Raw genomic sequence first — 15,330 nt, 5'->3', positions numbered from 1 at the left:
TAATTTCTAAATTTCTGATTTTCTTAATAGAAACAACAAGAACGGGAGTTACTTAGTCAATGAGTATACATCTTCTCCAGTAGTTCTTGAAATTGGATGTATGCTAGCCAACATACACTTAGCATAAGTTATATTTGGTAATGCAGTAATTGGCTAAAGAATGTTATCTTGGAGTTTTTCCCCAGTACCTCTATTAATATTTTTTTAATGTTTTAATTAGCGAAAGTTTAATTTATGAGGGAATTCATGGGGCTGAAGTTGGATCTCAAAGAATCAAGTAAATAAAGCATTATGTGCTTAGCAGTAAAACTCACATCTCCAGGTTGATATAAGTGAGTTTTACTGCTCAGAATGTACGTTTTATTGTATTTTAACTTTTGTTTTGAATTAATTTCCTAATAGACAATAAAGTCACCAGTGTTTTAGGTCCAGTTCTCTGGAAGTGGATCCTGAGGTGCATTCTTAGGTAGGTGAGTTATTACGAAGAGCTCGCAGGAAAAAGAGAGTGAGAGGAGTAGGACAGAGTGCTCTGGACTGGGTCTGGCTCTAGTCTTATCCCACGGGATCTCAGGAACACAAACTACACTGAGTTCATCCCACCATGTGAGGCAAGGAGGCAGCTTTCTGGATCTCTGTCAGCTTCCCATCACAGATGGTCTTCTCCATGCAGAGAGTACCAAGAATAGTACATGTTCTACTATTTTAAGTTTCAATATCCTTTTTAGATTTTCTTTTTACATTTAAACTTGTGACCCAACTGATATTTATTTCCATGTATGTAGTTCCCCTAACATTTTCCCTAATATTGCTTATTGAATTACAAATCTTGGACATACTGATTTATAATTCAACCTTTACTGTACATTAAATTCTTATATGAAGTTGAGTATATTTCTGGACTTTTAAAATGTCTTCTATTCATGAGTCAGTACTGTACTGTTTCCACTTACATACTTCACAATACAATTTAATATTTAGGAGGACTATTCACCCTTTACCACTATTTTTTGTTCATAATTTCTCTGCTTATTCTCCTTTATTTTTCCACACACAAAAAAATAATTAAAAGTCTGTCTAAAAATCTTTTTATTTTTATTGGAATTGTGATATGTTTATAAATTAACTTAGAGTTGAAAATATTGTGATATAGAATCTTCCTATCAAGAATCTTCCCATTCTTTGTCTGCATGTTATTTTCTTGACTGTAGTAGCCTTTTAAAATGTTCTTTATATAGCTCATGCTCATTTCAAATTGTAGCCTTCAATCTATAAAATATGCTGGTGATTTCTGTTTATTAATTATGTATCTATCCATCTCCCTTAAATCTCTTGTAATAGTACAAGTAGTCCTATTACCTTTTCCAAGATGCAATTATACTATCTACAATGACACTCTATCATTTTCCATTTTAAAGTGAAAATTTCTTCCTTTTTAATACACACATCGGCTAGTTTCTGCAGAGAAATGCTAAGTACTTGTTATCCTAGTGGCCATCTTTGCCTTGATCTTGACTTTTATACGCATGCTTTAGTGTTTTTCATCAAGCATGATGTGCTGAGACATTTAATTAGCTGCCCCTTTAAATTCAGCCCGCAGAGCCAGGGGACCTTCCCGCTGGACTTGCCCAAGGCTGTTCATCAGCAGCACCCGCCTTAACTATCTTCCTTTGACTTGTTTATTTTATCAGATACAAGGCTCCCTGGGCCCCTCAGATTCTCCTTTTCTGATGGAAAGAGATGCTTATTTTCCTTCTGAAGAGGCAGCACCATCCCTGCTCAGGCCCCACTGGTCTTGGGCACCGGGAGTGGCTTTCCTGATGCAGCTGCACACAGGGAATTTCTTGAATCTCCGGCCACTACCACACGTAGGGTGGGCTCTGGCACCTGAAGCAGCTGCTGAGGGGGCCAATACCGAATCCTGAAAGTGTGAGGGGATTAGCAGTCTTTGTGTCGAACTTTGATCATTGAGACGCAGGAGATGGGAGGGGCCCGGCAGGTACATTTCCCTTTACCCCTCTCCCAAGAGGACTCCAGGCAGCCTCTCCTGGCAGCCTCTCTAGAGAAGTCCCGTGCATGCAGCTAATGCATCTGCCACATGGCTTGCGACTTCCCTTGTCACTCTTGTGAAGCAGTATTCACCACTGTCACGCTCCACTTTAGAACGCTTCTCATTTTTCTTACTGCACATCCCTTTTTCTCACCCCTTTCTCAGGACTTCCCAAATAATATATTAGCCCTTGTCTCAGGCTTTGCTTTCTCAAGAATCCAAGATAAAACGCTTCTTTTAATGCATATCTATTCCTAAACCACTTTTAACGATGTAATAATTTTTTGCCTGTTATTGTCTCAAATTCTCTCTTTTACCTAGGGAGGCATCTATACTAATAAAAGGGTAATATGCTAATTACACTGGATATCTTCTGAATGTTCTTCCAGACAAAGCCATGGTGGCAGGGGCCGAGGCAGAGGCAGTTGGGGGCAATCAGGCCTGCAGGGGAGGGCAGTTGGGGGCGATCAGGCAGGCAGGCAGGCGAGTGGTTAGGAGCCAGCAGTCCCGGATTGTGAGAGGGTGTAGGCCGGGCTGAGGGTCCCCCCGCATGAATTTTGTGCACCGGGCCTCTAGTGATTTAATAATTCTAGAAATAAAAACTAATTCTTTCCAGGTCATGTGTGGCAAATTTATCTTTTCTATTAGTCGGGGTTCTATCAGAGAAATAGAACCACTTGGAATAACTCAGAATAAGCGTTGAGTTATAGGGAGTTGACTTTAAGAAGTTGCAGGAACTGGTAAGAATAGCACTAGTTTGTCTATTTCTTCTATAGCTGGTCCTGAGCCTGAGGAAACAAGTAAAGCTATTGGGAAGAAAAGAGAAAGTGAAGTGAGGGGCAGCATAAACAATTAGAAACCAGGAGGAACAAGCTGAAAACTGCATTGGTCATTCATGGACTCCCACTCCAAGCCTTCAACCTCGCTTCTATGGATAACCTGCTGAAGAAGCTGTTGGTTTGCTTAGGAGCCACATTTGTACCAGGCCCAGAGAAAATGAAAAAAAATATTAGGCAGGAGCTGGCAGCTCTGCTAATGCCAATAAAGTGAGGTGCTAGGTTAGTGAAAACATGGCTCCAAACAGGGCCTGAAGGGCATTGACTTCAGACAGTAAACCCTGGATATTTCTTTGTTTCTGCCTTCTAGATCTCATGAAAGTTTCTGTTGTGGCAAGTCTAGCTGGAAACATTCAGGGAATTGAATCCTGGCGAATGTAATTGAACTTAGCCAACTAACTCAATGAAACACCAAATCTCAGGTATAAATAAAACATGGTAACCCTCTTCCCACAAAAGGATACAATGTCCCATTTTCTGTCTTTGGGTGATGTTCATTCTTTATCTGTCTGAATCCCACACTCCCTTTTATATCCTTTAACTTAAATATGGCAGTATAAAGTTTACTATTAACATACCTTATATTAAATGATTGGAGGATAAGAAGAGGGAAGGAAAAAATGGGCAATGTACTCACAAATTTATTCATTATCACAATTAGAAAGGAATATTTACAACTATTACAGGCCTCATTCTTGCAACTGGTTATATCATTGTAGTTGTTATCTATAACAACTTCACTCACTATTTATTCCAAATCCCCTTTGCCCTCAGCAAGCATTTCAATTGGTGAGGTTTCCTACCTGATGGGGTGACCAAAATCTTCATTCCCGAATGGTCTGGGCCATTAGAAGATTTTCAATTGAGTTTAGTTTTTCATTGACTTTAATTACAGGTCATTGGAGTATTATTAGGTGCCCTGGAGGATTGCCTATATTCCAGACATACTCCTTCTTATCCCATTGTGTGGTAGCAACCCAATTTCCTCTTGGTTGTCAAGACAGATATATCACCCCAGCCAATATTACAGCCCTCTTATTTGCCTGTTAGTTTATTAACAGAAGCCTAAAGTGGCCATGTGCCAATTTTAACTTCCAGTTTAATGTAATTATTGTTGTGTCCCCTGGTAGAAGAATTCCTCCTTTGAGAGCTAAGATTTCTATACTAGCAGAACCCAAATCTGTGGAGACAAGTAATAGAAATTTTGCTAAGTTATTACTGTGATAAAAGTTAATCCCATTTTCTTCCTGAACCCAGGAATCCTGGCTCTTGGAGAAATAGCATGAAGTACTGATCATGAATTAAGAGCATATTCTGTATCCTTGACGACATTGTTCCTGCACTACAAGGTACTGTCACCCTATAGGCTCTTAACTATCTTCAAAAGGTCATTCCATTGTTTTACCACGCCAGCTACTCTAGAGACATGGTAAGACAGGGAATATCATGAGCATGAACATACTGCTGCCCTTTACTATAAAATTAGTCTCTAGGTTAGGAATGGTGCTGCGAAAAAGTAAATGCTGGTCTTTGAGGCATTTTGTAAGTCCACAGATGGTAGTTTTGGCAGAAGCATTGCAGACAGAAAAGGCAAATCCATCGCCAGTGTCTAGTCCAGAAAGAACAAAGCACTGCTCCTTCCATGATGGAAACAATCCAGTTCAATCAACCTACCACCAAGTAGCTGGCTCTTTTGCAGAACTGGCGCTGTATCAGGGGCTCAGTGTTAGTCTGTGCGTTTGGGAAACTATTCAGCCACTGGCTATCGCCAGATGGGTCTTAGTAAGTAGGAGTCATGCTGCTTGATCCGTGTATAACCTTCCTACCTGCTACCATGGCCACTTTCTGCATGCACCTATTGAGCAATGGATTAAGAGACTAGAGACAGATGTGGACTGATGTCCTTGGATCAGGTAATCTTCCACGTAATTATTAAAATCATCCTCTGATGAGGAAGTCTGCCTTCACATGTGATACAAATATCTTCACACTCTTTGGCCATTCAGAGAGATTTTCCAAAAGTTTTCTTACCAAGTCTCTGACCACTCATTTAAACTGTTAGTTACAGCTCACGTATTGGTATAGATCTGTGTCTCTGGCTATTGCCCTTTCCAGGCAAAACAAACCCTTAGGTGCCCTGCTTACAGTTGGCCTCCTGAGGGGACTTCCCTTCAACAGTTCCTTCAGAGCAGCCCTGGGTGGGGTTGCAGTGCTGCAGCTGTGCACTTCCAGTGAGGCCTGGGTGTTGTGCAGGATCATCTGCACACCAAGACGAATTTTTCCTTCTTCAATTTGACCATCTTTTTACATCTTTATTAGGAATTAGGGTTTTCTCTTCTTTTATTGGCTGCTCATATCCATTGTCCATTTTTGTATTGGTGACCTCTGAATAGTGGTTGTTCCACATGTTCATCTTCATCCTCCTTTTTCTTGCTGATGGTTTTAAAGAGTGTTGGACACTCTGGTTGTCAGAGTCCTCTATGAGTGAAAGATGAGAATAAGCTTTCTTTTCATCCAAATGCTTTTTCTTCAATAGTCATTGCATTTTGGGGTGGGGGGTGTAGAAGGAGGGTTAACGGCTTATTCAGTGTTGACAAGCATGATTTCCCGTGAAGGTGTATGGAGCCGGCAGCCTAGAGGTCTTCCTGGCGGCAGTAAACGGGACTGCATTCTAGGCGACAGTAGCTTGAGTGTTTGACTCCGCAGTGGACCTGACTTGCTTTTTTTTTCTTCAGTGTGTCATTGAAGGTCTTCGTGATTTTTTACTATTGTTACCCCAATACCCATTGTGAGACTCTGCCCATGAAGACTGCCACTGTCCTGAGAGAACAGATCTTGGGTTTTATCCTCTGCCCAAGTTCGACCCTTGCTGCCAATGGGATTATATTCTGTAACATGGAAAGCAGAAAGGGGAAGAGTGGGTCTACTGACTCAGCTGTGCCGAGACCAGCTCTTCAATTAATTACGCTGGTATCGCTCCTGCTGTCTGCATTTGTTGACTTTGAGCAGGGAGCTTTTCCACGGCTCCCTGTGGAAGGGCCTGGACAAACATCCTATATCTGAAGCTTGACATAATAGTTTATAAGGATCAAGAGAGTTTTATTTGAATAAAGGTAGTATTAAAGCAAATCCCAGAGAAAAAATTACTCTGGACCAATTACATTTACATATGATTAGAGAGGAGATTAAGTATAACTTTGGGCAAGTTATATAGCCTTTATGTTCCTCAGACTGGCCTTTTATAGAGTTGATAGCATTGATGTGAAATTACATTAGTTATATGTGAAAAGTGATTAGAATTATGCCTAGCATAGATGTGCTCTAAATTATTTTATTGTTCTTTATGTTATTTAGGTTACATAAATATCTTTGGACTCGTAACTGTGTATACAGATGCAACATTGACATTTTAAAAATAAATTTTTTTTTTGCCCTGCTGGTGTGGTTCACTAGTTGGACATCGACCTATGAATCAGGAGGTCATGGTTCAATTCTCAGGCTGCAGCTTGATCCTCAGTGTGGGGCGTCCAGGAGACAGCCGATTAATGATTCTCTCTCATCATTGATGTTTCTATCTTCCTCTCCCTTCCTCTCTGAAATAAATCTTACCTTATAATAGACAAATATGCAAATTGACCGCACCTTCGCTACGCCCAAGCCACGCCCATCAACCACGCCCACCAGGAAACCGTTGCAGGGACACTGGGTGTGGCGGAGCCCAAGGCCGGGAAAGCCTCCCGAGGCTTTCCCAGCCTTGGGTGCCAGCGGGGAGCCTGTGCCGATCACAGGAGACCACTGGGGGTCGGCTCCTGCGATTGGTAGCAGGGACGCTGGGTGCAGCCGAGCCCAAGGCCACCGCCCAGGGACAAGCCCGGACCCTGAAAGAAGGCAGAAGGCGGTGGCCACAGCCAAGGCCTGGGTCCCCAGTGCCGGCAGAAAACTGGTGCAGGCAGCCAGGTGAATGAAGGTCTATTGCACGAATCTTCGTGCAAACGGGCTACTAGTTAAAATATATTTTTAAAAAATAATGACTTTTTAAAAAAAACTTGAAACAACTTCAAACTTACACAAAAGTTGAAATAGAATAAAAAACAACTTTTCCATTGAAGAAATTGAGAATTATTTGCCACGCTGGGCCCCCAAGTAGTGTGCATTTCCTGCAAACAAGTACGTCATCCCATATAACCACAGTGCTATTGTCAATATTAAGACATTAACACTGATACTTCACACATAAAATCCTCAGACTCCAGTCAAGCTTCATCAATTATCATTGCAATAATTTTCATTAGCGTGAAAGGGTACATTTCAGAATCACATGGGTATTTAGCTATTATACCTCCTTCGGTCTGGACCATTCCTTGGCTTTCATGACCTTAACACTTTTGAAAATTGCAGGAGTGTTATCTTGCAGAATGTCACTCAGTTTGGTTTTGCCTGATAACTCCTCACAATTAGATTCAGGTTAAATATCTTGGGCAAAAATATTACAAAAGCGATGCTGTGTACTCACCATTATGAGGTGGTGTACACACTTTGATTTGTCCTATTACTTATGATGTTCCCTTGATCGCTGATTAAGGTGATGTTTGCCAGGATATCTCTTTAAAAGTTACTTTTTAAAAAAACTTTGTAATTAGTAAGTATTTTAAGGAAATGCCTACATTAACATACTTTTTCTCAAAAGCTTTTGATGTATTCATTTGTCAGAATGGACTGTGACTTCCTGTTGTATTCAATAGCTTATAATCAACTAGTATCTTTATTTAGAGCTAACCAAAATTTGTCCATTGGGAGCTCTTTGAAGCTGATTCCTGTGTCTTTTTTGACACGACTCTGAGAGCACTTTATCGCTTTCGGTACAGCAATATGTTTCAGGCCTGAAATGTTTCAAGTACTTTTCCTGCCCCAGCCCTGGAACCAGACATTTCTCTTAGGAGGCCTGGTTCCTTTACATGAATAATGATATTTAAAACCGAGATCGGATGCTAGCTACTAGTAGGCTCACTCTCTTGGGGGGATTTTCACTGGTACCAGGCTTTCCAAGTAGAGCTAAGGAATATGTACATATGTTATATGCACATATATTTATTTATATTTCTACTTTTAAATATTGCAAACCAGTAGTTCACTGATACCCCTGATTCCAGACCAACACTACAGGACTCAACAAGATTTTTTCTCTCCCTTTTCATATTTGTGATTTCTTTTTCTGACAGTGAGAGATTTGGTTAAATGTATTTATTTCAGCATTTCTTTGTAACCCATGTCCCATGCATGTACCTGACCCATCCCACTGGCTCTGACAACCTGTTTGGAGTCCCTCCTTTCCATACTCTCGCTTCAATCCTCTGCGCTGCTCCGTGTCACAGCCCAGGAGCCCTCCTCACCCCGCCTGGGCCTGGAAACTCACTCTGGGCCAATTTCCCACCTCACGTGGATTCCTTCCTTATCTCATTTGGGCTGCGATTCTCCACATTGGACCTCTGACCCCACTCCCATCACATGCAGACCCACTTAATGGCTTTCGACTGAATTGTCTCAGGAGGGAAAAGCTAAGAGAAGATGAAGCGCCAGAGAAGACTTTGGCCAGAAGAGATATACATGGGAGTTGTCAGCAAATAGAATGTTTATGCATGAAGTCATCCACTTCCTATCGCTTGTGGCTACATCTCTACCCCCATATGATCATTGGCACCCAGGGCCTATCCCCGGTTAGAAACATCCATGAACCTGCAAAATTTCAGCTCTAGTCTTGTATCTCTCTTCTTTCTGATACCTGGAGATTTCCTTGTTTTCATTTTGAACTTGACTCTGCATATAAAATTTTGGTTTTATTGTATCTAGCCTATCTATGAGTTTGTAATGCGAAAAATGTGTGTGTTTTTTTTTTTTTGTATCAGTATGGCCCACCATGTTGCCAGATATCCCTTTGATACAATTTTTAAGTATTTTTCTGTCAGGTTTATGTGATCACTTTCTAAGTGATATCCATCAAAGGACAGAAATAGAGGGTGACAGATGTGTCTATTTAGAATTTATCCAAAATATTTCCAGCAGGTACTATATTTAGTACAGCTATAATAAACGTAATTTAGCTTGAAGTGTTATCTCTTAAATGGAACATGGAATACTATGTTAATGGCACACCTCTCATTACAGTTTATAAACCAGTGTGGAATAACACTGTGAAATACTAAAATACCTGGCGGGTTTTCATTTCCATGTCCAGGCTCTCATTCAGGCAGAGGGCCTGTGAGCAAGAGGAACAAGAGAGCAGAGAGACACATTGCATTCTTCATGTTTAAGTTTCAAAATCTGTGGTGTAAATTTAAGGGAGAAAGAGATGCAATTGTATTATATGATATCCGCTTACCCCTCCTGACAGTATTGAGTAAGTCTCTCTGTAACTGGATGTTTGAAAGGCAACCGCTACTAAAGTGGTCATTGAGTCAGAAGTGAAAAACCCATTCTCTGCCTGAGCGAGCACCACCTGGCACCAGTGTAAGCCATGTGGACGCCCAGTCAGACCCTGCAGACCCTCCAGGCTCCAGGCTCATTCGACCACCAGGTCGAATGTTGAACCTTGTCCGCACTAACAACCTCTGCAACTGTCCTTCGGGATGCTGTGTCCTGTGAACAGCACCAATTCCTCTCTCAATGGCCCGAGGCCACTTAAGGATCTTCCTTTACGTGCATTCAGATCAGAAGAGGGAAGTCAAACTCCCGTGGGTGTTTGTTCAGGTTGCAGACCACACAAGGAGCCACACCTAAGGGCACCCTGGACATCTGGTAGATGTCTTATTAGTTGGAAAAATGTTTGCACTTTTATTACCACTTTGTTGTGTCCACATATAAGTGATTTTATGTTTGTTTGTTTGTTTTTATATATATATATATATTATTGATTTTTTACAGAGAGGAAGAGAGAGGGATAGAGAGTTAGAAACATGGATGAGAGAGAAACATCAATCAGCTGCCTCTTGCACACCCCCTACTGGGGATGTGCCCGCAACCAAGGTACATGCCCTTGACCGGAATCGAACCTGGGACCTTTGAGTCCGCAGACCGACGCTCTATCCACTGAGCCAAACCAGTTTTGGCAAGTGATTTTATATTTCTTATGATGATCTTACAGCAGATGGCAGTAGAGTATATTATTCTAACAAATTCAGCATATTACAATAATTTTCTGACAAATGAAAGTAAAATATCTTGTTCTAACAGAATTGATATTTGTGTGTTTTTTTCCTAGAGAAACATATCCAGTAATTGAAAGACCTTTTTGATATGATAACATTTCCACAAGGAGCTTCTGCTGCTTTCCCATTGATGCTCTGAATGGAATCTTAAAATAATAAAATAGTAAGCCCTTTTAGTATGAGCGTACTGATAATAAGATATTTTTTAATCCTCATCCAAGGATATGTTTACTGACTTTAGAGAAAGGGGATGGGAGAGAGAGAAACATTAATTGGCTGCCTTCTGTATGTGCCCCAACCAGGGATTAAACCTGCAACCTAGTTATGTGCCCTGACTGGGAACCAAACCCGAAACCTTTCAGTGTATGAGAGGATGCTCCAACTTACTGAGCCACACCCGCCAAGGCATTCATAAGATGTTTTGTTTTTCAGTTTATATTCTCTGCCATTTGTTTACTGTTAAGTCCCCATTTAAAATTCACAAGTTTCTCCATATGACATGTATCAATATGAAATAACCTATATATATTTACCATTAATAATCCACAAAGTAGGTATTAGCTCAACATAAATTGAGAATTGCAAAATGATGCTTAGCTAATATTATAGAAATCATCTATTAATATGGAAATTTAATCAATATCAAAGTTAGCTGTTAAAATTTAGCAGCTTAATATGCACATTTTACTTTAAAAGCTACAAGTTCTAAGATAAAATACTAACTCCCATTAAGGAATGCTTTACAACATTGAAAGAATAGCTTGACCTTTCTGTGTGGTCCACAGACCAACAAGATCAGAATCCTGTGAAGTTGTTAGGAATGCAGAATCTCAGGCCCTGAAACATGAATTGCATTTTAACAAGATCCCATGTGATTTATGTGCATATTAGTGTTTAAGAAGCACTGTTCTAGACAGATATATAATTTTAATAATTACATGAAAATGAAATACTACAACTATATAAAATTTACAGTTGACATTTAACAATGAAAATAGTAAAGGAGTGTGATATTGATGGGACATTGATATATATGTGTGTATATCTATATATATGGAGAGAGAGAATATTAAAAAAAACTGCAGCTGTTTTTGAAAATGTGATATGATTCCTGTTGAAGTATTGTGATATGTTTACAGTAATAACTTAAAATACAGATTTATAAATACTTTATAGTTTTGTATCTATTTGACTTTTCCAATATCATTCTCATTGTAGAACTTTGCATCTACTAGTAAACACTACAGATTATTAAAAACGTAAAGTCATTAATGTCTCAGAAAAAAGTTTCTGTGTAGTTACCTGTTCTATAAAAATGAAGGTACTGGAACAAGTAAGCATTGAAACTACCACAGAGAATATTGTTTCATGAAAGTGAGAGAAATTATTTTATAACAAATTGTTACATCCTAATGATTTAGTTCTTAATTCCCAGTTTTCTTTTCCCTTAATTCAATTATTTGATTTGTATAACTTATAAGAAATTAGCTTTTTGTTATTATTGTGAAATAAATAATACCCTCCTCTAAAACTTCTTTACTGAATAAGGAATACTTTCCTTTTTTACATTCACAAGTGTTAGTAGTGTGGCATGTGAGAACTAGTTGGACATAGTTAGGAAAAATTTTCTAAGATGTCACTTTGTTTCTCTGTGGCCTTTTCCTCTCTGTGATTAGTCTCACAAAAATCAGTTTTTCTGAAATCGATTACATAAAAAACAACATTCTAATTAATTTCAGCCACCACTTAAATCTCTTTAATATGGTGTGTGTGTGTGTGTGTGTGTGTGTGCGTGTGTGTGTGTATGCATGCACTCACTCTGTGCTTGCTTTTTTTTTTTAAATTTTAGGAACTTGATTCCTGAGGTATTGGGTCATTTTTTTCTCCAGATGCTTTTGAAAATCACACTGAGCGTTTTAATGTCAGCCTGCACATTTTTTAAAACGAGTTTGCAAATAGCCTTTCTTGGGCTCACTAAGAAAAATGAATAAAATGAGAAAGGGCTTTTAGAAAACCTTAATAAGTGGAGTGCAGATTTATCACATGGGGAACCTGCTTCCCTGGAATGCAGCAATACACGGCCATTGGTCAGTCTCATTCACATGAGGAAACTCCATTACTTGCTGTGAGCAAGAAAAAGGTTACTTGACCCAATGGAGAGTATTAGCTTTTTTGTTCAGCTTTGAAAAAATTGCTTTGCCACTTAGGTCAGCATCATGATGTAAATCTTAATGAAAGTTTCTGAGACATGAGAGTAAATCAAGCTGTTTGGCCACCCTGATGCTCTCTTAATCTACCTTTCTCGTGCTTTATTTCCTTCAGTCCAGTTTAGGGAGCACAACTCTCAGCGCAGACCCACTGGGGAGTAACCATCACTCCACCCAGTCATCCTGGCCCTTCCAGTACACAGGCTGAGGATCCCAGAGAGTTGTGCACTAGTTTTCTTTGTGTAATAAAAGAAAAAAAATTAAGTTTTCCTTTCATTGATATTTTTTTAAAAGTTGTCTTTTATTTGGGATCCTATGTCTCAATTGCAGATGAGTAATTGAGATTGTTATGATGAAATGTTATCTAGATTATTTTAATTGTATATTTTAATGGATTAGTAGGAGGCATAAAGATACTAAGCAAACTAATTAGATTGTCTGATTCCTATGATCTTTATAGACATAGCTATTGAATTAGACTCTGCTTTTTATTAGAAAAATGCATTTTAAACTAAGGCACTCTAATCTAGGTGAAATCCAAGCAAGCTTGCAAAGACTGCAATGTTTGGAATCAATTTTTTCTTTCACTCAATCATGTATACTTGACAACTACTTACTGAAAGCCCCCTCAATTGATATGAACATGTCTTGGTACTGGGATACTATGGGAGGAGGACATACAGGTTCCTTACTCTTGTGGAAATTATGTGAGAGTAGGGAGAAAGAAAAAGCAAATAAATTGATAATTTTAGATAGTGGTAAATGGCATATAAAGTAAAATAGGATTATACGAAGGGATGACTTATGGGAGGAGATTAAAAGATTTAATTGGATGGTCAGAGAAAGCCACATTTAGGGTGTAACATGTTTGACTGAGGCATGAATGACAAAAAGTAACCTGCCCGAGGACTGTCCTGGGGGGTCGTAAATTCTAGGCAGGGGGTATAGCAAGTGCAAAGGCTTTAAGGTCAGAATGAATTTGGAGAAAGGCCTATGGAACTGGAGCTCAACAGACAAGAGGGAAAGTCCTAGGAGATAAAGGTCAATAGCTGGGCAGCTTATTTAGGGCCATGACAAGAGGTCTGATTGTTTTCTAAGAGCAACGGGAGGCCAGTGCACAGATTTAAGCAGGTGTGTGACGTGGTCTACTTCATACTTTTAAAAGATCACTTTGGAGGGATTCTAAGAGTAAAAGAGCATGAAACAAGATATCAGGAAATTACTAGGGTTACCCAGGTGACAGATAACAACGGCTGTAACAGTGGGGATGAAGGAGGTAGACTGTTTGGGGATATATTCTGAAATGGAAGTTGTAGTGTAAACATATTGGGAGTCTTCAGTCCAGCCCTGGAAAGCCTTTCTGACATATTAATACATCAATATTTGTCTAAAAATATCAGTTCAGGTACTTTATGTGAGCATTTTAAAGATAGGAAACTTCATCTAGAATCTTAATAATAAGACACCTGTAGAGTTAAGAAGAGTAATGGCAATCTAAGGTCAGTGGTCTAATTTGTATTTAATTTCAGAATATAATCAGATAAATATAATCTTTTACAAGTATACATAATTTTTTTAGATAGTAACTACATTTTATTTAAATCATCATTTTAAAGATTTTTTCCCAAAAATATGCCTACCAAAATGTGAATGGACCAGCATAAAAATATATAACACGCTAAAAATGTATTTCTGAGAAATAAGAGTAAACAAAATCATACTGTACATCTTAGGGAAAGTGTGTTTATTTAATGATCTCCAACATTTTAGGGTTACTATAAATGTGGAAGACTTTCCACCAGCTATTCCTCAAATTTCTCAAATTAATTAGGCTTCTGACCACAGAGTTACTGGGCTATAGCTGAGGTGGGGTTCTGGGCGTAGGAAAGATTTTAGCATCACCTCAAGGATATCAAGGTAGAAATACCAAGGCACATGCTGAATGACTCCCACACTTCTTTCCCTGCCATCTCTAATCCCTAATCCGCTGTGTGGTAACATCGATGTATGTGCTGGTACAAATAATGTGTTGTTGCTTTCTAGAAAAATTCTCATGACTGGAATGGGGTTTTAACAAGGTGACAAATAAGCATGTATACAGAAGATAATGGCATGTTAGGCATTGAGGAAACATATTTTAGGTAGAAAGATAGAAGAAATGGCAAGATGGAATAAAATAGGAAAAAGTAAGCATTGCTAATTTTTAATAAATTTTCAATGCACCATTTGCAAACCTATTTACTTAGAAATAAAATCATATTATATTAGTCACATAAAAACAGGCCCAGTTGCTAGATTTGGGGTTTAGTCATAAATATTGAGGACAACATTCTAAATCCTCTAACCTCGACTTATAACAACAAATGTCCCTTTTCTTTTCCCTCGGATAACTAGAGAATGGATTTCAGAATTAGCAGTGTATATTAGTTTGCTAGGACTGCTGTAACAAAATGCCAAAGACTGAGTGGTTTAAATAACAGAAATTGATTTTTCTCACAGTTCTGGAAGCCAGAAGTTCAAGATCAAGGTTTAGATTTTTCTGAGGCTTCTCCTTGACTGGTATATGGCTGAACTTTGAGATGGCTGGTTGTCCTCATACGGCCTTTCCTCTGTGTGTGTGCATCCTGCATGTCTCTGTGTGTCCAAATTTTCTCTTCTTGTAAGGACACTAGTCAGGTTGGATCAGGACCCACCCTAGGTCTTCAACATATGAACTTTGGAAAGACAAAATTCATCCCAAAATACAGTCAAACAAGTATATTCCATGGTAGTATGCTACTTTTTTAAAAAAAATCCTCACCCAAAGATATGTTTTTGTTGATTTTGAGAGAGAGGAAGGGAATGAAAAAGAAAGAGAGAAATATCAATGTGAGAAACACTGATTGGTTACCTCACACCCCGACCATGGATTGAACCTGCAACCTAGGTAGATGCCCTGACCAGGAATGGAGCCTGCAACCTTTTGGTGTAGGGGACAACGTTCCAAACAACTGAGCCACCCAGCCAGGGATAGTATGCTAAATTTAATTTGATTTATT

The 15,330-nt window shown here is 39.1% G+C and overlaps 1 pseudogene; it reads right to left on the bottom strand.

The window, feature by feature from the left end:
- Positions 1-5,302, bottom strand: part of LOC103305362 (60S ribosomal protein L6-like) — a 37,659-nt pseudogene extending 32,357 nt beyond the window's left edge.
- Positions 5,303-15,330: the final 10,028 nt, after the last annotated feature.

This window comes from Eptesicus fuscus, chromosome 4, assembly GCF_027574615.1.
Source record: "Eptesicus fuscus isolate TK198812 chromosome 4, DD_ASM_mEF_20220401, whole genome shotgun sequence".
Classification (NCBI taxonomy): domain Eukaryota; kingdom Metazoa; phylum Chordata; class Mammalia; order Chiroptera; family Vespertilionidae; genus Eptesicus; species Eptesicus fuscus.
The sequence above is the reverse complement of the archived record's forward strand: the minus strand, read 5'-3'. Positions and strand labels throughout refer to the sequence as shown.